Below are 27498 nucleotides of genomic sequence, written 5' to 3'. Positions count from 1 at the left end.
CTGCAACATAAAGTGATCGATAAGAATCCTATATTCATGCCTATCAGCGACTAAGACAGCAGGTCGAGTCTCTTTTGTTCAACGGCTCCCTCATGGGACAAAGAAACGCCCTTTTTCTCGAAATAGGAATATTTTACTTGCAGGACAGTTGTAAATTTCCCGGGAAAATACATTAGCCTGGAACATTGTTAGTGATAAACTGTAAATGCATCTGGGTCCTTTGCTTTACAAGTCAGAGTGAGAAAAAAAAAAGGTGGGGCTTTCATCATTTGGGAAAAAAAAGGTTCTAAAGCAATGAAAAGTGTTATTTTTAGGTCATATGACCAAGCCTTCCATCATTAGAAAAACAAAAGTAAAATGAACCAATGAAAAGTTTTATTAACAAGTCACATGACCTGTTATGCTTACGTTACGCGCTGCGCGCCGCGCCCTGGATCGCTACCGGGAAGCTGCGCCTCGCGCACCGGAGCACTTCCGGGTGCGCTAACGCGGCGCGTCATATGACGCATTACGCGACAATGCAGGTCCAGAATATAGTCAAAATGTCTCCACCAACCAGCGGTCGGAACACAACCCCTTTCAGCAGTCCAAAAAGTTCTGTTAAATGACAACAGAAGGGACAGGCAACAAGAACCATCAGTCAAAGAGGGGAGGGCAAGTTCTTCTCTACCGGGTCACGTTGGGGCTCCACCGGAACTGATCGAATTGGTAGTCTACAGTGTTTCTGGATGTTTCAGACTGAAGCTGGCGTCAGCATGAGAGCACCACCATCTCGTGGCTACGTCGTGGCCATTCCGAGAGCAATCATGGCAGTCGCTCCCCACGGAAGTCTGCGGGAGTCGGGGGTCCCGGTGACTGTTGTAGAATCTTCAAGGCTGAGGGGACTCTTTTGGGAATGGGGCCCATGCCCTAGCAGTCAAGCGTCCGAGTTCCACGGTTTCCCAGAGCCATCCTTGCAGGCCAGGCCCAAGTCTGTGGAGCCGACCGCCATTTCGTGAGCTCCGTAGCAGCCGCCTGTCGCTGTACCGCAAGATTGGGTGCAATTCCGTTGGATGGCGGGTGAGACCTTGTAATAGCAAGAGCAGGCGCAATTCAGCTGGCCGAGCGAGGCACTGTGTCGCAAGAGCGGGCGCAAGTCAGCTGGTCGAGTGAAGCGCTGGGGTGTAGCTGAGAAACCTCCACCTGGGGAGGTGGGGGAGGCTCGTTCGGCCGCCTCTCCCTTCTAGTGCAGCCCACGCCGTCTCCTGGCACAGGTATATGTGATGGTCGGACCAGGGCACAGCAGGACGTGTCTTCAGGTCAAACAGATTGTGGGACAAGGTGTGGAGCAGGCGCAATTATCTCGGGGGCCTCAGTCAAGCGGTTCAGGGAGGCACCGTATCACATTGTGTTCCAATGCAGTCAGGTCTACAAACAGCCCCCACTTACTTTGAGAATAGTGAAGCTGCAGCAGGTGCAAATAAGCTTCAGACAGTGTTACAAGCGCTGCTCGGAACCCTCAACTATGGCACCCAACATCCAGGACTTATGCCATTTGTGCAAGGCAGTGACATCGAAGCATCTCAGGGACCAAGCAACAGACCATATCCAGAGTCCTTCCCACAACCTCTGCCTTCCTTCTTACCTAGTTATTGTTCTTTCACTCCCACTCCAGGCTTTTAGTCTGTGGATGGAAAACCATGAACCTACACTCACCTATGAAAATCTTACTATTGATGGTTGATTTTGAGCCACAAACACAAAGGCTTGTTTGGATCGATGTTGCAGCAGGCTGCCATGTAAATAGTTATTTAATAAAACGTTTTACCCTGTTACTTGTTGATTTTGAGCCCCAAATACAAAGGCTTGTTTGGATCGATGTTGCAGCAGGCTGCCATGCTAATAGTTATTTAATAAAACGTTTTACCCTGTTACTTTGCTGGTGTGTTGTATATATATATAATATTTGCATAGGGTTTGTCGTTATTTTGGGTGGGGTGGGCGGCGGAGCCGAGCTGTCTTGCAGCCATCATGGTGTCGAGCTCAGTTCCTCTCACTAGTTTCGTATTTCTCATGAAGGGTTGTTCATAATGTTTCTATTTTAGCGAGGTCAAAAAGAGATCCCATTAGTGGCCTACTGATTTTGCTTGATTTCTTTTGTTTTTTTTAACGATTTTTCACTATCTGCAAAGACTAAACAGAGTATTGCGACTCTGTGCTTGTTTGTAAATAGAGAATGAACCAAAGAGAACCAATTCCAAAGCAATAAATGCTAGGATAACAATCAATCAAATGGAGAGGGAAGCAGGCACGACGGATTGCAACGGGGGCAAAGGCCTGCGTTACCTACCCTTCACTATCTGCAAAGAGAGAATACTCCTAAAAGAAAAGAGGAGGGGGGGCAGCGTTCAAAGCACATCAGCGTGCATAAACACGAAAATGTTTTTACCTACCACGTACTTGACATTTTAAAGCTTTTGATATTTGCTATTAAAAAAACATTGAAATTCACTGAAAAAACCATAGGTTATAGACCATATATAGTTAGGAATTAGCATTTACAAAACCTTAAAAATTCACTGCAAAAAAACATAGGTTATAGACCATATATAGTTAGGGATTAGCATTTACAAAACCTTATTTTACTCGTACAAAACCATTGAAATTCGCATATATAGTTAGTTCCACTAACTATATATCGCGCACCCGCAATCCACTGCTAATGAGGTCACATATTACATCATTCATGACATGGTCAGTGACATCACTGATGACATCACTGATGACATCTCAAATGACATCACTGATGACATCACTGATGACATCTCATTTGACATTACTGATCACATCACTGATGATATCATTCAAGTGATAATACGTTGAACCTCTTCAGACTCTAATATAACCTTACATACACTCAGTGTAAACAGACACTCACAGACTGTCACTCATCCATGGAGTTACTCACACACCTAGTCAGTCATGCAAAGAATCAATCACACCTCCATTTCCTCAACTATACAGTTATACACACCTTACTTATTCAAACATATACTAACACATATTTACTCTTTTATACAATCCTTGATTGAAGTTCACAATGATCCATACAGCCACTCACACATTCACTGGCTCTTATGCACAGTTATTTATATATGTCAACTCTCACATGTATTGCGTTTTACATATGTACTTACTTTGACATGTAGCACTGAGATATCCATTCACTCACCAATACACTCATGCACACAGTCATCTGCCCATACAGCTGTTTCCACCTGCACTTTTGAACCCATACATCTAGTGAATCAACTGCTCACACATCTATGCACAGAGTCATACACCTCCCAGCCAGCCACACACATACTCAGTCTCCCATACAAATACTTGGGCAACCAATCAATAACCCATATAGTTACTCATATAGCTACTGATCAACACATGCAGCAGCTTACACAACAACAGACATACTGATGCACAAATTAAGACAGTTTAGTCACTAACCCATGCACTCAGTGAGACACATTTGGAAAGGGGCGACCACTCAGGCCCCCCGAACGTATGGCAGGGTGCCCGGATCCCCCCGGGAAATCATTTTGGGCGGGGGGGCGTGTCTCGGCTGGTATGCCCGAAGCGGCGTAGCCGGGGCGCGCCTTTTCCCGCCCAAAGAGGGGTTGTCCTAGACACCTACACCGTTGGTCACGCCCCGTAGGCGTACCAGAGGAGGGTACACGCCCTCCCGAAGAGGAATAAAAGGAGCAACAATCCAGAGAAGCATCCTCTTGTTCCTGTGCTTGGAAGCTGCACCCTTTCGTTGCACGTGAGCCCTAGACGGAACAAGGAGCAATTTTGAGAACTTGTAATTTTTGTGTTTCTCTTCCAGGTGCCTTCCCTCCCAGCATCGGCGGACCACCGGATCCAGGACATCGTCGAGCAGCTGAGCAGCGAGGGTCGAGTCTCTGACAACGATGCCTGGCAGGAAGGTCGGAAAGAAGGCAGGGACGGAGCAGATGCTCCGCATGCTGATGAAAGACATGGCGGACATGAAAAAGCAAATGGCGGCAATGAATAATACGGGCAGACCAAAGAAGGTCATCGGACCAGCATTGCCGGGAGTAGCCCCCGCAGGGAGAGGTAAAAGGGCCAGGAATAGGGCGGCAGGGGGGGAGTCCCCAGTTCCCGAGTCACCCCCGGTGAGCCTGGTTAGTCCAGTCGAGGCCCCGGTACCTATACCGATCCCGGATGCGGGCCAGCCGATACCGGTAGTAGTCACGCCCACCAGCGAGGAGGAAATGCCTCCTGAGTTGGCCGCCCAGTTGGCCGCATGGCTAGGAAGGAATACCGAGGGTGCAGCGGCGGCCGGAGACACGGCCAAAGAGGCTAGGTTGCTAATGAAGCAGTTGCGGCAATCGCGAGATGCCGCAATGGCGAATGTCCCTCTTGTCCCCTCACAGATTCCCTCGGAAGAACCAGCGGCTGGCGGTGGAAAATCAGCAGGATCGGCTATGGAGTCTGGTAAGCAGCCATTGCCAATGGCAAATGGGGGGTCTTTGCCCTCGAGGAGGGAGAAAGTAGTTCAGCATATTCCTCTGGCCACGAAAGAGATGATTTGGGCTGATAAATATGTGAATATGTTTTCGCTTCTGACTGATCATCACGAGATTGAGTATGTTAAGGCTCAGAAAGATTTGTTGCATCCGAGTGTGTGGCGCGCAAAAATGGCGGGCTTCAGGGTGGAGGAGACGATCTCGAATTGGGCCAAGGCCTTTGGGATGTTTACTGCTATTATGGGTAAACGTAAGCCAGAGATTATGACTGAATTAGCCTGTTATCAGACATGTATAATGGATTTCTATGAAACATATGAGGGTGATCTATGGAGGGGTTATGATAGTAAGTTTTGTAAGGCCAAGGAGCACGATTCGTCTCTGACGTGGGACTGTCTCGACTCCGTCTCTTGGCAGAAGCAGCTCTTGCCGGGCACGACAAAGTCGTCCGCGCTTGGCGAGTATGGGTTGGTGCCTTCCCGCCATCAATCGGCGGCGCCCTTTCGAGCAAACCCCGCAGATGATCACCAACCCAGGAGTGGCGGGAATGGGGGTAGAAAAGGGGTTTGCTGGAATTTTAACAGAGGCAAGTGCACGAGGCCACATGGGACATGTAAGTTCAGGCATGAGTGTGCAGGTTGCGGACATTCTTCACACCCGGAGAGTTCGTGCAGGGCCAAGAATGGGGATACCGGGGGTAGAGGAGGTACCAAACAGGTCTAATATCGGCCAAGGGGTACCACTACCTACCCCCGTAGACATCATGGCAATGATCCCCTGGCTAAACGAATACCCTGATCATGTCTCCGCTGGGGTGTTATGAGATGGCTTTTCGTATGGCTTCCACATCCCGGCGGGGGATTTTCGGGGGGACTCACTGTGTAGAAATCAACTGTCCGTTCAGCAGCACCCGATGGTGGTAGAAAACAAGATTGCGAAGGAAGTTGCCCGGGGCCGGGTCGCCGGCCCATATAGGCACCCGCCTGTTTCTAATTTCATTTGCTCACCGTTGGGAGTAGTCCCCAAGAAGGACCCAGGTGAGTTTCGGTTAATTCATAACTTGTCGGCTCCTAGGGGTCTTTCGGTAAACGATGCAATTGATCCTGGAGTCTGTTCGGTGCGGTACGCATCCTTTGATGAGGCCGTCGCCATGTTGAATCGCCTGGGGCCCGGAGCGCTGATGGCTAAATCAGATATTGAGTCAGCATTCCGTTTGCTCCCGGTACACCCTCAAGATCAGCTTCTGTTAGGTTTTGTGTTTCAAGGACGCTATTACATGGACAGATGTATGCCAATGGGCTGCTCCATCTCTTGTGCTTATTTTGAGAAATTCAGCTGTTTTCTGCAATGGGCGTTCACCAGAGCTACGGGCTATACGCAGGTTATGCACTACCTAGATGATTTTTTGTTCTTAGGGCCAGCCGGGGACACGGAATGTGCACAGGCTTTACAGGAATTCTGCAACCTCATGAAACGATTCGGCGTGCCATTGGCACCAGGGAAAACTGTGGGGCCATCTACTTCACTCGAGTTTCTTGGAATCGAGCTCGATTCAGTGGAGGGATGCTTCCGTTTGCCCAGGGACAAAGTTGTGAAATTTAGGGCCTCGCTAGAATTGTGCATTAGCAGGGAGAAGGTAACTCTCCATCAGTTGCAGAAGGCGGTGGGCCAGCTTAACTTTGCCCTCAGAGTGATTCCAATGGCCCGCCCCTTTTCCCGCTCTATTGCACAAGCCATGGTCGGTCTCAAAGAAGGACACCACCGCACAAGACTGTCTGTAGAGGTTCGCCAGGATATGCGCATATGGTTGGCATTTCTGGCGGATTTCAACGGTCGAGTGGTATGGAGCAAACCACCAGCATCCTCGGACGAGCTGGGTTTGTGGACCGACTCGGCAGGGAGCGTGGGATTTGGCGCCATCTTTGGTAATCGATGGTCGGCGCAAACATGGCCGGCGTGGTGGCACACCAGTGGGCTAACAGGTAACATTGGGTTTCTTGAATTATTCCCCATTTTGGTGGCCCTGAAGGCATGGCCGGACAAGTTCCGTGATCGCTCTGTGGTGTTTTGGTCCGATAACATGACCGTGGTTGAATGCATAAATAACCAGGCAGCGCGCTGCAAGTTTATTCTAAGACTGTTAAAAGAAATTGTACTACTGTGCATGAGACTGAACGTGCAGTTTAGGGGGTTATCTACCTTCTGCGGATCTAGTGGCGGCACCATTTCCCGAAGCTCTCTGGTCACTCGGTGCCCCGGATTACAGGACCTCGTGGGAGCCAGCTTAGCACCCAGGACATGGAAGGCGTACGAAGGAGCGTTTCGTTCCTATTGTGCATTTTTGGGTCCAACAGGAGGGGATAAGTGGGGACAGGAGGAGTATGTACTGAGGATTTTAGTAGCACTCCACAAGGCAGGCCGATCAGCAGCGACGGCCAATAGGCACCGGGCCGCCATTGCATTCATGGCGCAGGCTTACGGCATCAAGGACCCTACATCGTCCTTTTTGGTTAAGAAGGCACTACGAGGTGGCAACGCCTCGAGGGTCATAGAGGTGACGAGAGGCGCCCGATTGGGTTAGAAAAATTGTCCCTGTTGATGTCAGTGCTCCCCGCGACATGTTCCTCCCAGTCCGAAGTAGTGCTGTTCCGGGCCGCTTTCGCATTAGCATTCCATGGGGCTATGCGGGTGAGCGAGCTGGTGGCAAGAAATAAGAAGGATATGGGGGGAGGTCTATGTCGGGAACAAGTTCAGATCAAGGGTGATTCAATGGTAATCACAATAGCCAGGTCTAAAACCGACCAGGGTGCGATGGGGGACAGTATTGTGGTCCAGCGCATGCGAGGGTCCCCCATGTGCCCGGTGCAGTGCGTTGAGGAATATCTGGCGCAAAGGGTGGTAGCATGGGGGGGGAGCTTGCTGAGACACACCGACGCCACCCCACTGACAAGGTTTCAGTTTCAGCGGGTGTTAACTTTGGCAATCGCGGCAGCGGGCTTGGACCCGAGCGATTTTGGGACCCATTCCTTCAGGATAGGGGCTGCTACAGAAGCTACAGCCAGGGGTCAAAGTGTGGAAATGGTGAAACAATTGGGACGATGCTCCTCGAACTGTTATAAAAGGTATGTGCGGTTGCACATGTTGTGAAGCTAATGTCATGCACTCACGCTTCTTGTCTTCGTTTGGTTTACAGTTTCGCGAGCTTGGGAGGCGGGGCGGACTGTGCAGTCGACCCGACACCTGGGGACCAGCGGTCAAAGATCACCGGCTGAGGAAAGAGGGGTGTGGGTCGTGGGCCACTCATACGTGAGGCGTGCCGCGGACGTATTCAAAGCAGGTGACATGATTCACGCAGCTGGGGAATACGGGTACAGGGTGACCTTCCATGGAAGGGGCGGGCTCTGTATTGACCGGTTTCAGTATTTTGTCGAGGAACTGTTAGGGCGGACAAGGTCACCGCCGTCTATAATCATAGTGCATCTGGGGGGCAATGACTTGGTGGCGCTCGGTCGGCGAGTACTCCTCGAGCGGGTTCTATCCACTGTTAGCTGGTTGGCAAAGAGGATTCCGGGGTGCACAATAGCATGGTCACACATGATTCCAAGGAAGGTGTGGCGGGGGGCCCTCTCTGTGTCAGCTTTGAATCATTCAGTAAAGAAAGTTAATAACAAGCTGGGTAGATTGTTTCGTTCAGGACAGTTGCACTGTATTCCGCATGGATGTATCCGGGGGGATAATATGTATCTCGAAGACGGGGTTCATTTGTCCCGGGAGGGGAATGTCTTACTCATAGGAGACTTCATAGCATGGTTACGGGGTTTGTATAGTTATGACCTTTAGTAGAAGTGTGGGGGGTCCGGATAGCCGGTCAACTATCCGGCCTGTGGCGGTAAGGTCATGATCGGTGAGCAGTAATTTCAAGATCCCTAGAGGGGGCGCCACCCATTATGGATGGGAGCGCCCGGGGGGAGGCGGCCATTGGCCCCTCACAAGGAGAGGCGGCACCCACTAAGTATGGGGTCGCCGAAGGGAAGGCGGTCAAGGCCCCTCCCAGGGGAGGAGGCGTCTCGATGCCCCTCCTAGGAATTTCCCGGGGCCAGGATATCCGCGACGGCGGATGTGGTGAACAGTGTGGGGTGGTAGGGGGGTCCACGCTACCTTCTAGACACCTCACACGAGTCCTCGGACGACCACTAAGATGGCGTCGAGTTAAATAAGGGGCCCCCGCTAAGACAAGGGAAATTGGAAGTTGGCACAGAGGTACAGTCCTCTGCGCGACCGCCCCTCACACCGTGAGGGGGGAGTTGTTCTGGTAGTAGGGATCTGACACCGTTTACGACCTTGCAGTTGGCCCGTAATGTTAGGATGTACAATTTTTTAGAAAGCATGCATTTGCAGGATGTTTAGACTCGGCTAGGAGAACCTTTGTATTAGAGATTTGTTAAGGTTAGCCAATAAACGTGACTGCAGTGAAATGTATCAATGAAAATTGTACATGATATGAAACTGTTATTTTAATGTTTTCATTTTGTTGCATATTTTAATAAATACGGCCGGGAGGGTAACTCCCTCCCGCCTTCCAAAGGTTCAGAACTGCGTCCGTCTTCCCATCCTTGGGGATTGTGTTGGGAGGGGGTGATAGGCATCCCGGCCATATGGAAAGGGGCGACCACTCGGTCCCCCCGAACGTATGGCAGGGTGCCCGGATCCCCCGGGAAATCATTTCGGGCGGGGGGGCGTGTCTCGGCTGGTATGCCCAAAGCGGCGTAGCCGGGGCGCGCCTTTTCCCGCCCAAAGAGGGGTTGTCCTAGACACCTACACCGTTGGTCACGCCCCGTAGGCGTACCAGAGGAGGGTACACGCCCTCCCGAAGAGGAATAAAAGGAGCAACAATCCATAGAAGCATCCTCTTGTTCCTGTGCTTGGAAGCTGCACCCTCTCGTTGCACGTGAGCCCTAGACGGAACAAGGAGCAATTTTGACCCACCCACCAGCCCCTTATGGCAACGTTAGTAATGCAATGAAGTGGTTTTTTGCGTTGATAGTATCTTTTTTCAAGGTCTTTTAGCGTGTAATAAAGATGGCAAATGTTTGAACTGCAATAAAGTGATTCGCTTCATAACAATTTTCTCATCCAGTTGAGCGGAGTAGCACAGTCTAAGTGAATGTGTAGCATGTGTCCTGTTAACTGCTTTATCGCTCTCTTCATTAGGTTTAAAAACGTCGTATTTATTTTGGTCGGGCGGTAAGGTCATGATCGGTGAGCAGTAATTTCAAGATCCCTAGAGGGGGCTCCACCCATTATGGATGGGAGCGCCCGGGGGGAGGCGGCCATTGGCCCCTCACAAGGGGAGGCGGCACCCACTAAGTATGGGGTCGCCGAAGGGAAGGCGGTCAAGGCCCCTCCCAGGGGAGGAGGCGGCTCGATGCCCCTCCTAGGAATTTCCCGGGGCCAGGATATCCGCGACGGCGGATGTGGTGAACAGTGTGGGGTGGGAGGGGGGTCCACGCTACCTTCTAGACACCTCACACGAGTCCTCGGACGACCACTAAGATGGCGTCGAGTTAACAAAGGGGCCCCCGCTAAGACAAGGGAAATTGGAAGTTGGCACAGAGGCACAGTCCTCTGCGCGACCACCCCTCACACCGTGAGGGGGGAGTTGTTCTGGTAGTAGGGATCTGACACCGTTTACGACCTTGCCGTTGGCCCGTAATGTTAGGATGTACAATTTTTTAGAAAGTATGCATTTGCAGGATGTTTAGACTCGGCTAGGAGAACCTTTGTATTAGAGATTTGTTAAGGTTAGCCAATAAATGTGACTGCAGTGAAATGTATCAATGAAAATTGTACATGATATGAAACTGTTATTTTAATGTTTTCATTTTGTTTCATATTTTAATAAATACGGCCGGGAGGGTAACTCCCTCCCGCCTTCCAAAAGTTCAGAACTGCCTCCGTCTTCCCATCCTTGGGGATTGTGTTGGGAGGGGGTGATAGGCATCCCGGCCATATAATCACTCACTCATACAGTCAGTCATGCACCTACTAAATCCTTCATCCAGACACTTATACATCCACTCATTCTTCAATATGTAAGACATATTTTAACTTTACAGAAACATACAGTCACTGAATGTTGTCATCAGTGATGTCACTGATCATGTCATGAATGATGTAATATGTGACATCATTAGCAGTGGATTGCGGGTGTGCGATATATAGTTAGTGGAACTAACTATACATGCGAATTTCAATGGTTTTGTGCGAGTAAAATAAGGTTTTGTAAATGCTAATCCCTAACTATATATGGTCTATAACCCATGGTTTTTTCAGTGAATATATATATATATATTACCTACTGGTGATAGCCAGTAGGTATATATAGTTAGGACCTAGCTACCATAGGAAATCCGCAACATTCTATTGGGAATAACTTTGGCGCCGGTTGAGGAATTTCGCCGGTTGAGGAATTTGCATGTAATTTTCCAAAATTTAGGCCAGCTCCGCTCCGCTTCTTTACTGTCAAAAGAAAGGGTTTTAAGTATTCGGGATTTGTAGGCGCTCAAGCAAAGTGAACGTGCAAAGTGTATCTCAAAGGTGATGGTGCAGGCAGGAAGGGGAGACCCTGGGGAACCCCTCAATTAGAGTGTGAAAAGACACACCCTTACAGTATACACACAAGATCCCGCGCACTCAAAGAATCTCAACAACAATGTGACAGTCAGTTTTGCAAATTAATACAAATAGAATTTCTTGTTCAGTGTTGTTTTCATGGAGGTTCGTGTGTCTCTCCTTTTTATTGGGTCATCAAATTTTGGATAACTTAATATACAGCCAGCCGACACGTGTTTCGCTGTAGGACTGTAAATATACAGAAGCTACAACTCTTCAGGGCTGGAAAATACAAAAGGAATGACCTGAGTTGCACTCCTACATATGCATATCTAAACAAAGTATGCTCTGTCATGCATTATGTCCCAATAGTGAATTTTTAGTCGATGGACACCTCCTTGTGTGGAACCCCTGAAAAATAGATAGTACAATGGTATTCCAAAGTACAGTTTAGTTTAACTGAAGCGAAAAAAAAGAGTGTAACTTCACCCGTGTCGCAGTTCTAATAAATCACACAATGTGTATATACAACCATTACTTATTGATTATAGCCATTGGTGCGATGTGAAAGGCCACAGAGAGAAACAAATGTACATGTTATAAACAGCAAAATTTATAATATCTCCAATGTTGAAACAGCAATATCTCGACTAGTTACAAAAGATATAATATGGAGAAAAAGGGAGAAAGGAAAGGAGAGAACAGAGAGAAGAGGGGAGGGATGTAAAGAGAGCAGTATTAGTCTCCCAAATCCTCTTTACTGAATGATACTTCCAACCCGGCGGGGTATCTTTAAATTTCCCCAGTCACAATAGACGTAGTCACTGTAAAATATAGGGGTCATGCTATCAGTAAAGTTTGCGTGTGAAATGTGTGAGAAGGCAAAAAATATTCCTAAGATAACTTATAATTGGATCTATTGTAGTTAAATGTCCGTGAGCAACCGTTGTTACAAAACCTGTGTATCCGAGATCATTTTAATGATGCGTAAAGGACAAATAAATTAAAACCGTTGTTCATTATAAGTGCAAGACCCTCTCCATTCCACAAGAGATTGTATGTATTGGGGATCTAAAGCAACAACTCCTGATATACATACGGTGTCACCAGAATATAATGGCTGACTTAATATCAGATTGTATATTTTAGCGATTTAATGCAACCTCTCCCTCCGAGATCATTCTAATTCCTCTCTGTTCCACAAGAGATTGTATACATTCAGGAACTAAAGCACCATCTCCCGATACACATACTGTGCCACCAGAATATAATGGCTGACTCAATATCAGATTGTAAATTTTAGCGTTGTAATGCAACATCTCCCGATATCCATACTGTGTCACCAGAATATAATGGCTAACTCCATGTCCATATCAACATAACATAACAAGAGCATGTGGCAAATCTTACCCTCTCTTATGCTTAGTTCTAATTACGTTCATAATTCTCAAAGTCTCAGTTTTCACTGAATCCGACCAAGTCCAAATGGTGCATTCCTCGTTAAAAGAACACCAACAAAATGTATATGTGTATTTAACAAGGACCCCCTGAATTAATGAATTTTGAAATTCCTAGGTCAGGGAAATTAGTACAATTGAGAAATAACAACCTAGGCAACTTTAGAAATTAAAATACCTTAATGGTAAAAAAGGGTTTCTCGATTCTTGTATGTGCAGGATTAATGTTAAAAGATCTCCCTGCCTAAGGATGGTCGGCAGGGCTCCCTATGTCCGGTGGCGGGTGGGTACGTCTCACAGCGACAGCAAGCGCGGAAAATGATCATCATTTAGGCAGGGAGATCTTTTAACATTAATCCTGCACATACAAGAATCGAGAAACCTTTTTATCTTTGAGACCTGAGAAGTACAAGTATCCAATCCTTTAGGCAAATAAGGTGCCATCGAAACCAATATTCTACTAACAGAATATTTCCTAGAATGGAAGCTTGATTTTAAGACCTTGAGAAAAGATTGATATACTTTATAGAAACCCAGAATACTCCTGGAGGAACTTATCATGAAAATTATCCAGCACGAATTTTTATAAAGGGTTCCGGTTGGCGGGCATTAACTATTTGATTACCAAGCTAATCAGTTTTACCCATACTGGACGTTGAAAGAATCATAAGAAACTGAAAATTTATTTTGAACAGCTCCTTAGAAATTTCCTACTAATATTACGTGGCTGCTCCAGGAAGAAGGCGCTGGCCGCTGAAACGCGCGTAGAGACTCAAATTTTATGCCACCTATCTTTTTTACTGTTTATTAACCTTCATGTATTGGTGTTTATGTTAAATGTATATTGTGAATTTTTTAACCTTGATTCTATGTTATATGAATGAATTCTTTTAACCGTGTCAATTGATAAATAAAATTATGTTTTTTAGTCAGCTGTAGTCAACCCTTCATCATTTTTTACCATTAAGGTATTTTAATTTCTAAAGTTGCCTAGGTTGTTATTTCTCAATTGCACCAACAAAATGTAACCACGGGTGCGTGAGTTACGATTTCCTAGAAACAAATAATAACCCAACATCAGTAATCCTTGAAGTAACATAAGCAGTTAGGGAGTTATCATCAGATAAAGTTAAGAATCGCTAAAAATATCCCAGGACAAAAGTAATTACCTGCGGCACAATCGCACTCGCGTTCCTAGCGTTCGAAACTCGGAAGTGAATCTGGTTCGAACTCGGAAGTCCGGTCTAAGTAGAGCGATGAGAAAAAGACTGTAGCGCTAACCCGAATTTGCTTAAGCTCGCATCCGGTGTGTGTTACCGTAACTATAAGTAAAGAACTGGAGAAGTCCCAAAACACTCAACTGTTAAGAAGCCCTTTAGTGTATTTCCCTCATAACTCGCAATGCCAACTCAATCCAAAGATATGCAGTATTATACAATTTAAGACATATAATGAACAAATCAAGAATCCTAAAAAACGTGTGTATTGTGTTAAAAATACAGTTTATGACAAATCAATAAAATCAATGTTATATAACATAATTATAGTGCCAAATTTCCAAATATAAAGTACAGTCTTTGTTAAAAAAATGTTATCGGTACAAATACAAAGTTAAAAAGTATATCAAAAAATCACAGTTGTTAAGGTTGTCGACGCAGCGTTTCGGTGTGTAACAATACCACCTTCATCAGGACAAACAATTCTATACACAGAAAAAGGATATGATTAGATACATACAATGGTTTATTCAAAATGGTATTTTAAAAAAAACATACTTATCACAGTATTAGGTCACATTTTTATTTACACACGTTATGCTGTTAGTTTTTATCTAACAAAGAAGTTTTATCGTTGATGCATCATTCTGGCATTTGAGTTATACTAGCCTATACACATGGTGCTTAACTATAGTGACATGAAATCCCCATTAAGGTAGCTCTAAGAAAAAATCATGATGCATACCTGTGAGCTAATTTTTTACTGTCCCTCTCGTGTTTAATTGGAGGTAGTTTGGATCATTGTCCCTCAATTGATAGAAGGTCTGGTCTGTTATTTCCAGTGTAATATTCCTTTCTGTAAAGAGCATAAGATCACATAACTTATCTCTAATTTCTAGGGCTGAATTCTAATTTGTCAGAAAAGGCCCATTGTCTTTGATTGGCTTGTGTTTGTTACCTTTAAATTTCAGGAACTCAGTGGTGAAGAGGGTATTGCTGGAGGGGGGCCACCGTATTATTGCAAAAAGTCACTAGAATGAAATGGAGTACTGTATTTAAATATGGCTAAATATGACAGAGGTTATATTTTACACAATCTATGCGACTAGGTGGTTATACCTATAGGTGGTCTGGGTTCGAAGGGTAAAGTTACTCAGTGTGGGAAATGATCAAAACTGCAGGTATTGTTTTATGTAAACAAAAAAAGTTTTTAATCATAGTAAACCTGCAGGTGTTTCTTTTAATTTAAACAGAATGGAATCATCATAGCAAAAACTATTTTTAAGGATCTGTTTCCTTCAGAAATTCATGAGATTAAGCAACATACTCACCCTCAAAGCGGGGTTATATGGCCCTCAATGCAGCGTCACTGGATTCCTTTAACTCTGCTACCAGCGTTGGAATATCTTTATACAGTGTCTTTTATCAATTTGACCTGTAGGGGATTATATTACAATCGTTGTTTTTTTGTAAACAACATGACAAAATGTATTAATTTCAAAACAGATTTATTGTTCTTTCGGATCACTAACTGATTTCAGTTCTTTCTGAGGATGAAAGCCTGAAGAAAAGGATTATTTAAATATATTAACCGACTGAATGTCGTAACTAATCTTCTGTGCTAATCATATCTCGAGTTTCTTGATTATAAATGTTAGGCCACACTTTCATCTTCATGATGTTATTGTGACTGAACCTTTGTTATTCGTTCACAGGCTAAAAGAGAAGGCTAACTGTCCGATAATAGTATTACTATGTTCCAAGCATTTTTATTACAGCATAGGTGGAGAATTCTATTTTCTCTATCAGCTATCCGTATTACGGCATAGTTAGGGTATTATTGTAATTCAATAACCCTCCGGGAGTGGGTCTTAATTGTAAGATTATTGTGGCGGTAGTAAAAACATCAATGCTTTCAAAATTGTTCCGACCCCGACCAATTGGCCTCCACTCTAAGGGGAAATGTTATTGGACGCGTTTATCTGGCGGCAGGTCTTTTTTCTTTACTGATATGTCAATATACCTTTTTTTTTTTTTTAAACGGACTCTATCCTGTCTTCGCATTTAGCGATAACGCCATATCTTCATTCTATATGCTAGTAAATAACTACCCGATTTACCCGATTGTTATTTTAAAATAACTAGGAGTGAAACGAGAGTGGTATTCCTTCCATTCCTATACCGGGGCATCTCTTACCTTTTTATTAGTAATCGGCCTCTCAGCTCATCTCGGTGCTCCACTCGTGCTCGATCCGTCAGTTGTTATGAGCTAGCGTTAGCTGGTTTGTTATTTAAGCAAATTCACGCTGGAGTTTGACAATGTAGACAGTCACGGGAAATCGGCGACCGCCTTGCGTCAATTTAATGCGACGCTCGAGCTTTAAACTACAATTGTAGTTCGGAGTGCTATTGTTGCGACCTCCGTTTACGAATTATCGCGAGATGTTGGCCACAGCTTTCGTTTGGTTATATTCAGCGATTGATTTAGGAACTACAGCAGTAGTTTAATGTTTTATCCTTCATGGAGAATGATTAATACTTATTATTATTGTTAGATTCTAGTCTAGGGCCTCCGATTATTCATGCTGTTTATTACCATGTGGTTGGAGGAACATTCTAGACAACCGGTATATGATATATGGTATCTTGGTCAGAAAACTATGTGTATCATCTGCGCTATTATTGTTGCACGGTGATGAAATCCCATGTTTAGAGCTACATAAATAGTTACTTATTTGTTTATTAACTCCTCGCCCTTGTTACCGTAACTATTACATCTACTACCGAATCTGAAAAGAAGGTACTATCTAAATATATATCCCGTGTATTAAGGATCATATCGGGAGAGATATGGAGTGAAAGGTAGTATATGGTGGTTCTAAAGTGTGCCGGAAAGATATTGGAGCGTGAGCTCATTATTATTACATAAAAACATCAAGGTCATCACGTCATAAGTAGCTCTCTATGTATAAATAAAGATTTCCACTGTATCGACAAACAAATCCAACAATGTTCAGTAGTTGCGAGTATACCAAGATAAATGGGTCCAGTTTAGTTACACGACCCATAATTATATCAGACACCAATTGAACATTTTAGGACAGTCAAGTACATTTTTCATTAAAAAATTCTGACATGCAGTCTCCCAAGATGGCCACCAGAGACAAAAGAGATCAAATGTAGCCCAAATATCACCCAGATGTAGCCCAAGTATAGCCCAATGACAGAATGTCCCAGAGTGTTCTAAAGAACAACTAGAGGCTAACAGTCTTACTTATGACAAAAGTATGGCACACCAGAAGCCATCTTGATTGGAATGAAGTGGTAAGTCTGAAAACATTTAATTTAAAAAGGAACAAAATGAGGGGCTCATTTTGCCATAGAAAGTATGATTAGTGCTTCAGAAAGAAAAATTAGGGCACATTTTGAGTGACTTCTCAAATCCTCTTCAATTTCATTAAAAAAATTCTGACATGCAGACTGAAACATGCCCTTTGAACACCAGCAGCAGACTTCCCTGGTGAGCAGTAGCTTTACTACAGTGATCTAATGAGCAACTAGAGTGCTAACATTCAGAATTCATGGCAAATGTGTGACACATCTGAATGCCTTCTTGATGGAACCAACGTAAACAAGCATTGAAAATGCAATAGATCTCGCCCTCGTTTAAGTTAAAGCCATTCTGTTTGTAATGAGGTGGCTTTTTAGATTTGCTTTTATTAGTGTTTTTAAAACTTTCATGTAAATAACATGCATATGTATGCATATATGTATATTTATGCATACATGTATTTTTGTATTTATATAGATATGCAGAATATATATGTTTATATATGTATGTATATATATATATATTCACTGAAAAAACCATAGGTTATAGACCATATATAGTTAGGGATTTGCATTTACAAAACCTTGAAAATTCACTGAAAAAACCATAGGTAATAGACCATATATAGTTAGGGATTTGCATTTACAAAACCTTATTTTACTCGCACAAAACCATTGAAATTCGCATATATAGTTAGTTGCACTAACTATAAATCGCGCACCCGCAATCCACTGCTGATGATGTCACATATTACATCATTCATGACATGGTCAGTGACATCACTGATGACATCACTGATGACATCTCAAATGACATCACTGATGACATCACTGATGACATCACTGATGACAACATCCAGTGACTGTGTGTTTCTGTAAAGTTAAAATATGTCTTACATATTGAAGAATGAGTGGATGTAGAAGTGTCTGGATGAAGGATTTAGTAGGTGCGTGACTGACTGTATGAGTGAGTGATTAAATGTGTCTCACTGAGTGCATGGGTTAGTGACTAAACTGTCTTAATGTGTGCATCATTATGTCTGTTGTTCTGTAAACTGCTGCTTGTGTTGATCAGTAGCTATATGAGTAACTATATGGGTTATTGATTGGTTGGCCAAGTATTTGTATGGGAGACTGAGTGTGTGTGTGTGGGTGACTGGGAGGTGTGTGACTCTGTTCATAGATGTGTGAGCAGTTGATTCACTAGATGTATGGGTTCAAAAGTGCATGTGGAAACAGCTGTATGGGAGGTTGACTGTGTGCATGAGTGTATTGGTGAGTGAAAGGATATCTCAGTGCTACATGTCAAAGTAAGTACATATGTAAAACACAGTCCATGTGAGAGTTGACATATATAAATAACTGTACATAAGAGCCAGTGAATGTGTGAGTGGCTGTATAGATCATTGTGAACTTGTATCAAGGATTGTATAAGAGAGTAAATATGTGTTAGTATATGTTTGAATAAGTAAGGTGTGTATAACTGTATAGTTGAGGAAATGGAGGTGTGATTGATTCTTTGCATGACTGACTAGGTGTGTGAGTAACTCCATGGATGAGTGACAGTCTGTGAGTGTCTGTTTACACTGATTGTATCTAAGGTTATATTAGAGTCTGAAGAGGTGTATCGTATTATCACATGAATAATGTCATCAGTGATGTGATAAGTAATGTCAAATGAGATGTCATCAGTGATGTCATTTGAGATGTCTTCAGTGATGTCATCAGTGATGTCATTTGAGATGTCATAAGTGATGTCATCAGTGATGTCACTGACCATGTCATGAATGATGTAATATGTGACATCATCAGCAGTGGATTGCGGGTGCGCGATATATAGTTAGTGCAACTAACTATATATGCAAATTTCAATGGTTTTGTGCGAGTAAAATAAGGTTTGTAAATGCAAATCCCTAACTATATATGGTCTATAACCTATGGTTTTTTCAGTGAATTTTCAAGGTTTTGTAAATGCTAATTCCTAACTATATATGGTCTATAACCTATGGTTTTTTCAGTAAATTTCAATGGTTTTTTAATAGGAAATATCAAAAGATTTAAAATGTCAAGTACGTGGTAGGTAAAAACATTTTCGTGTTTATGCACGCTGATGTGCTTTGAACGCTGCCCCCCCCTCCTCTTTTCTTTTAGGAGTATTCTCTCTTTGCAGATAGTGAAGGGTAGGTAACACAGGCCTTTGCCCCCGTTGTAACCCGTCGTGCCTGCTTCCCTCTCCATTTGATTGATTGTTATCCTAGCATTTATTGTTTGGAATTTGTTCTCTTTTGTTCATTCTCTATTTACAAACAAGCACAGAGTCGCAATACTCTGTTTAGTCTTTGCAGATAGTGAAAAATCGTTAAAAAAACAAAAGGAATCAAGCAAAATCAGTAGGCCACTAATGGGATCTCTTTTTGACTCGCTAAAATAGAAACATTATGAACAACCCCTTTTGAGAAATACGAAACTAGTGAAAGGAACTGAGCTCGACACCATGATGGCTGCAAGACAGCTCGGCTCCGCCGCCCACCCCACCCAAAATAACGACAAACCCTATGCAAATATTATAAATATATAGAACACACCAGCAAAGTAACAGGGTAAAACGTTTTATTAAATAACTATTTACATGGCAGCCTGCTGCAACATCGATCCACACAAGCCTTTGTATTTGGGGCTCAAAATCAACCATCAATAGTATGATTTTCATAGGTAGTGTAGGTTCATGATTTTCCATCCACAGACTAAAAGCCTGGAGTGGGAGTGAAAGAACAATAACTAGGTAAGAAGGAAGGCAGAGGCTGTGGGAAGGACTCTGGATATGGTATGTTGCTTGGTCCCTGAGATGCTTCGATGTCACTGCCTTGCACAAATGGCATAAGTCCTGGATGTTGGGTGCCATAGTTGAGGGTTCCGAGAAGCGCTTGTAACACTGTCTGAAGCTTATTTGCACCTGCTGCAGCTTCACTATTCTCAAAGTAAGTGGGGGCTGTTTGTGGACCTGACTGCATTGGAAAACAATGTGATACGGTACCGCTTGATTGAGGCCCCCGAGATAATTGCGCCTGCTCCACACCTTGTCCCACAATCCGTTTGACCTGAAGACACGTCCTGCGGTGCCCTGCTCCGACCATCACATATACCTGCACCAGGAAACGGCGTGGGGTGCACTAGAAGGGAGAGGCGGCGTGAACGAGCCTCCCCCACCTCCCCAGGTGGAGGTTTCTCAGCTACACCCCAGCGCTTAACTCGACCAGCTGACTTGCGCCCGCTCTTGCGACACAGTGCCTCGCTCGGCCAGCTGAAATTGCGCCTGCTCTTGCTATTACAAGGTCTCACCCGCCATCCAACGGAATTGCACCCAATCTTGCGGTACAGTGACAGGCGGCTGCTACAGAGCTCACGAAATGGCGGTCGGCTCCACAGACTTGGGCCTGGCCTGCAAAGATGGCTCTGGGCAACCGTGGAACTCGGACGCTAGACTGCTAGGGCATGGGCCCCATTCCCAAAAGAGTCCCCTCAGCCTTGAAGATTCTACAACAGTCACCGGGACCCCCTACTCCCGCAGGCTTCCGGTGGGGAGCGGCTGCCATGATTGCTCGCGGAAGGGCCACGACGGAGCCACGAGAAGCGCTGACGCCAGCTTCAGTCTGAAACATCCAGAAACACTGTAGACTACCAATTCGATCAGTTCCGGTGGAGCCCCAATGTGACCCGGTAGAGAAGAACTTGCCCTCCCCTCTTTGACTGATGGTTCTTATAGCCTGTCCCTTCTGTTGTCATTTAACAGAACTTTTTGGACTGCTGAAAGGGGTTGTGTTCCGACCGCTGGTTGTTGGAGACATTTTGACTATATTCTGGACCTGCGTTGTCGCGTAATGCGTCATATGACGCGCCGCGTTAGCGCACCCGGAAGTGCTCCGGTGCGCGAGGCGCAGCTTCCCGGAAGTGATCCAGAGCGTGGCGCGCGTAACGTAAGCATAACAGGTCATGTGACTTGTTAATAAAACTTTTCATTGGTTCATTTTACTTTTGTTATTCTAATGATGGAAGGCTTGGTCATATGACCTAAAAATAACACTTTTCATTGCTTTCGAACATTTTTTTCTCCCAAATGATGAAAGCCCCACCTTTTTTTTCTCACTCTGACTTGTAAAGCATAGGACCCAGATGCATTTACAGTTTACCACTAACAATGTTCCAGGCTACTGTATTTTCCCGGGAAATTTACAACTGTCCTGCAAGTAAATATTCCTATTTCGAGAAAAAGGGTGTTTCTTCGTCCCATGAGGGAGCCGTTGAACAAAAGAGGCTCGGCCTGCTGTCTTAGTCGCTGATATGCATGAATATAGGATTCTTATCGATCACTTTATGTTGCACGAGTAGAAAACACAACAGCCCTTGACCATTTATCTTTACTGCGTTCCTGCGTATTATACCTTTTAACCGTAATGTAATCGGGCTGCTTTATTTCACTTGCCTTTTACTGATTCGAAAACAGTGGCTATTATTCAAAACTTTACCAATCTAGGTACTACTACCATGTTTTGTTTTAAAAACCTTTATTGTGAAATTGTCAGTATACAAATACGGGCCTATAACCACGTGGGCCGGCCACGGAGCAAACTGGAATCGTATATGATGAGGGAACATTTACACTGTAGAAGAACGTAAAGGGCGGGCCATTAGGTTGCAAGAACTAAGGTGTCTAACAGTTGCGGAATTGGTGGACGTACATTTTATAATTAAAGTACGACAGGGCCAGTTACAATAAAATTATCTAGATATACATTTGCGGGCAAGTACCATAGGTGACGTTAATTCGAACTTTCAATAGTACAGTAATCAATAACACATCAGAACTTAATATCAATAGGGATGTCCAAATGTTCAATCAGTACTCGTCCCCGCCCGCCATGTGCTTCAAAACTGCATACGTATCTCGTGATATCAAGGTTGGGCAACCAGTACACAACAAGGAGTTACGAGTCCCATTTATACCGGTGCCATTTTGGGCGAGGCCGGGCAGGTCCAGGATATAGTCAAAATGTCTCCACCAACCAGCGGTCGGACCAGAACCCCTTTCGGCAGTCCAAAAAGGTTCCGTTAAATGACAACAGAAGAGATAGGCAACAAGAACCATCAGTCAAAAGAGGGGACGCTTTCGTGAATGGGGCCCATGCCCTAGCAGTCAAGCGTCCGAGTTCCAAGGTGTCCCAGGGCCATTTTAGTGGACCAGGCCCAAATCCAAAGAGCCGGCCGCCATTTTGAGAGTCCTGTTGCAGCCGCCTATCGCTGCACCGCAAGAGTGGCCGCAATTCAGCTGGATGGTGGGCGAGACGCTGTAGCCGCAAGAGCGGGCGCAATTCAGCTGGATGGCGGGTGAGGCACTGTACCGCAAGAGCGGGCGGAATTCAGCTGGATGGGGGTGAGGCACTGTGCCGCAAGAGTGGGCGGAACTCAGCAGAAAGGCGAGTGAAACGCTAAGAGGCGCCCCACTGCAGATGAGGTGCCTCCATCTGGGGAGGAGGGAGAGGCCCGTTTGCGCCGCTTCCCCCCCCCGGGCACCCCACGCCGTCTTTCGGCGCAGCATTGTAGGATGGCCACACCAGTGAAACTTGCTGGACACCACCTCGGTGCCATCCGGATCTCGACGCGTTGTGCTGCCTTCGGCGTACTGTAGCAGCAAGAGTGACCGCAACTCAGCTGGACACGCCGTCTTTCGGCCGAGCATTGTAGGATGGCCACAACAATGAAACTTGCTGGACACCACCTCGGTGCCATCCGGATCTCGGCGCGTTGTGCTGCCTTCGGCGTACTGTAGCAGCAAGAGTGACCGTAACTCAGCTGGACGGCGAGTGAAACGCTAAGAGGCGCCCCACTGCAGATGAGGTGCCTCCACCTGGAGAGGTGTGAGAGGCCCGTTTGCGCCACCTCCCCCCCCCCGGGCACCCCACGCCGTCTTTCGGCGCAGCATTGTAGGATGGCCACACCAGTGAAACTTGCTGGACACCACCTCGGTGCCATCCGGATCTCGGCGCGTTGTGCTACCTTCGGCCTACTGTGGCAGCAAGTGCGGGCGCAACTCAACGGGACGGCGAGTGAAACAGTAAGAGGCGCCGCACTGCAGATGAGGTGCCTCCACCTGGGGAGGCGGGAGAGGCCAGTTCGCACCGCCTCCCCCCCCCCGGGCACCCCACGCCCTCTTTCGGTGCAGCATTGTAGGATGGCCACACCAGTGCGGCAACTTGCTGGACACCACCTCGGTGCCATCCGGATCTCGGCGCGTTGTGCTGCCTTCGGCCTATTCGCACATCGGTCCGCTACTGACGCCGCCTCACAGGCCAACGGATTTTATAGGCTTTTTATAGCCCAAAGCCGCATAACAGGCCATGTGACTTGTTTATAAAACTTTTCATTGGTTCATTTTACTTTTGGTTTCCTAATGATGAAATGCTTGATCATATGACCTAAAAATAACACTTTTCATTGGATTGAAACATTTTTTTTTCCCAAATGATGAAAGCCCCACCTTTTTTTTTTCTCACTCAGCAATCCAAAAAGGTTCCGTTAGATGACAAGAGAGGGGACAGGCAACAAGAACCATCAGTCAAAAGAGGGGAGGGCAAGTTCTTCCCTACCGGGTCATGTTGGGGCTCCACCGGAAGTCATCGAATTGATAGTCTACAGTGTTTCTGGATGTTTCAGACTGAAGCTGGCTTCAGCATGAGAGCACCACCATCTCGTAGCTCCGTTGTGGCCATTCCGCAAGCAATCATGGCAGCCGCTTCCCACCCGAAGCCTGCGGGAGTCGGGGGCCCGATGACTTTTGTAGAATCTTCAAGGCTGAGGGGACGCTTTCGAGAATGGGGCCCAAGCCCTAGCAGACAAATGTCCAAGTTCAAATGTGTCCAAGGGCCATTTTAGTGGACCAGGCCCAAATCCGAAGAGCCGGCCACCATTTTAAGAGTCCTGTGGCAGACGCCTATCCCTACACCGCAAGAGTGGGCGCAATTCAACTGGATGGTGGGCGAGACGCTGAAGCCGCAAGAACGGGCGCAATTCAACTGGATGGTGGGCGAGACGCTGTAGCCGCAAGAGCGGGCACAACTCAGCTGAATGGCGGATGAGAGACAGTGCAGCAAAAGCGGGCGGTAAACAGCTGAATGGCGACTGAAACAGTAAAGGGGCGCCCCACTGCAGCAGAGGAGCCTCCACCTGGGGAGGCCCTTTTGCGCCCCCTCTCCCCCCCCTCGGGGCACCCCACGCCGTTTTTCGGTGCAGCATTGTAGGATACCAAGACCAGTGCAGCAACTTACTGGACATCACCTGGGTGCCGTCCGGATCTCAGGGCGTTGTGCTGCCTTCAGCCTATTCGCACAAAGGACCGCTACTGATGCCACCTCACAGCAGCCCATTGTTGCTTTGTTTAAAATGTTTTTTTTAACGTGTTTACTTTGTTGGAGCGTTGTATATATTTATACGTTATTAAAGTGTTATAATCCTACTACTTTGTTGAAGTGCTATATATTTTTTATGTGACACATAATTGTGAAGACTTTGATGTACAAAAAGGCATCCCTGGAATCTTCCACTTCAGGCTCGGTCCCACACACCCTCACAGTGAGAATCCCCTCCCCAATCACAATACAGGATCGTTATCAGACAGTAGGAACGCGTGTGGTGTGACGGATCTCATGGGGTGGGGGCCTTGATCTACTGTAACTCCTTTGAAGAGGGGTGATTCTTTACAGTTGGGGCCATAAACTACATCCACAGGGCTAAGTGATAGCCTGGGACCGGCCTGGACAATCAGACACAGAGGAAGAGGAGTGTCAGAGGGTACGGTAGTGAATAGGGTGAAAGGGAGGTGTCGGGCGGGCACAGGGTGTGATTCTCAGGGAAGAGCAGCGCAGATGGGGGGAGGTTTATGGCCCATGCATGAGAGAGAGGCGGGGGTGACCAGTGCGTGGGGGAGATGCTTGCGAGGGTGGGGAGCCATGCTGAGGATCGGCGGCGTGCAGAGAGTGGGTCTGGTCAAGGCATCTAAAATGGCTGCCGTGCACGACAAAAGTGTGGCATTGGAAAAAAGGCAAGATGGCGCAGACAATGTTTATCAATACGGATTAATTTATAACAATTATTTTTAACAATATATTTACTCGCAGTGACAAAATGGCGGTCAACACTTCCTGATTTCCTTCGAATCGAACGTTAACAGACGTCACGCAGCAAAAAAATAAAAATCCGCTCACGCGCAGCGGCTGGAAGACATGTATCAACATATATGAGCATCCTCAGCCACCCTCAGAAAACATAGGGGGTCAGGATACGTCTCCCGTACACCCAGAGGGTGCGGTAGTGAATAGGGTGAAAGGGAGGTATCGGGCGGGCACAGGGTGTGATTCTCAGGGAAGAGCAGTGCAGATGGGGGGAGGTTTATGGCCCATGCATGAGAGAGAGAGCGGAGGTGACCAGTGCGTGGAGGAGATGCTTGCGAGGGTGGGGAGCCATGCTGAGGATCGGCGGCGTGCAGAGAGTGTGTCGGGTCAAAGCCTCTAAAATGGCTGCCATGCACGACAAAAGTGTGGCATTGGAAAAAAGGCAAAATGGCGCAAACAATGTTTATCAATATGGATTAATTTATAACAATTATTTTTAACAATATATTTACTCGCAGTGACAAAATGGCGGACAACACTTCCTGATTTCCTTCGAATCGAACGTTAACAAACGTCACGCAGCAAAAAAATAAAAATCCGCTCACGCGCAGCCGCTGGAAGACATGTATCAACATATATGAGCATCCTCAGCCACCCTCAGAAAACATAGGGGGTCAGGATACGTCTCCCGTACCCCCTTATACCCATTTCTCACATTGTTTTTCCTCCATCTTGTAATTTAATTAAAACGAAACACAAAATGGCGAATTCCCGTTTCGCTACGGTTCGCGAACCGGGAAGCGCTTCTACCGCGAAAAATCTAATTTTTTTAATTTGCCCCACGGGACCCTTTAATAACTCCAACATCATTCCTAGGGGGTCAAGAGGGGTCTACCTTGCCCCCTTTCATTAAATTCCCCCTTCGTTTTTCTCCTCCTCTTGTCTCTCGATCCTACCGAGAGACAAGATGGCGGCCGTTCCAGACTGTTTAGAATGTTGACAGACACCGGAGAGCCAATCAGCTTCGCTTCGCAAAGTTCCGTAACGCGAAAAGTACGCGAACCGGATCGCTACCCGGAATGCTGTCACAGATATATCTGTTTTTTAAAACATTAATTTCTCAAAATCCACTGGAGCACATATATTGAGACCCAGCAAAGGCACATCGGGCTAACAGTCCCTACAATTTTGCCAAGTTTCGTGCAAATCCATTCAGCCGTTCGAGCTAAAAGTGAGGCCAAACGCACTATGGAAAAATGAATGGGAAAAACGCGTTTTGGGACCCCCCTTTTTTCTCGGCCCCCCCTTGACGAAACCCCCCCAAATTTTCAGGGGCTGCTCAGAAACTAAATGTGCCATTTTCCTGAACATTTCAGCCGATTCCGTCTACAAACGCCAAAGTTATTAGACATAGAATTTTCAAAAGTCCCATAGAGAAAAAATCCTAACTATATATACCTACTGGCGACCGCCAGTAGGTAATATACACATACATATATAAATGCATATGCATATATATTCATATATATATGTGTATATGTGTACGTTTAGAGAGAGGTAGAGAGGTAGAGGTAGAGAGGTAGAGGTAGAGAGGTAGAGGTAGAGAGGTAGAGGTAGAGAGGTAGAGACTAGTAGAGAGAGAAGTAGAGAGAGGTAGAGAGGTAGAGAGTAGAGAGTGAGTAATAGAGAGTGGAGAGTGAGTAGTAGAGAGTAGTAGAGAGCATTAGAGAGAGTAGCAGAGAGTGAGTAGTAGAGAGTAGTAGAGTGAATAGTAGAGTGAGTAGTAGAGAGTAGTAGAGAGTGAGTAGTAGAGAGTAGTAGAGAGTAAGTAGTAGAGTGAGTAGTAGAGAGCAGTAGAGAGTGAGTAGTAGAGAGTAGTAAAGAGTGAGTAGCAGAGAGTGAGTAGTAGAGAGTGAGTAGCAGAGAGAGAGAATAGTAGAGAGTAGTAGAGAGTGAGTAGTAGAGTGAGTAGTAGAGAGTAGTAGAGAGTGAGTAGTAGAGAGTAGTAGAGAGTGAGTAGTAGAGTGAGTAGTAGAGAGTGAGTAGTAGAGAGTGAGAAGTAGAGAGTGAGCAGTAGTGAGTAGTAGAGAGTGAGTAGTAAAGAGTGAGTAGTAGAGAGTACAGAGTAGTAGAGAGTGAGTAGTAGAGAGTAGTAGATAGTGAGTAGTAGGGAGTGAGTAGTGGAGAGAGAGTA

This window comes from Lissotriton vulgaris, chromosome 8 (genome assembly GCF_964263255.1).
Source record: "Lissotriton vulgaris chromosome 8, aLisVul1.2, whole genome shotgun sequence".
NCBI classification, from domain to species: Eukaryota; Metazoa; Chordata; class Amphibia; order Caudata; family Salamandridae; genus Lissotriton; species Lissotriton vulgaris.
This window is presented reverse-complemented; position numbering follows the sequence as displayed.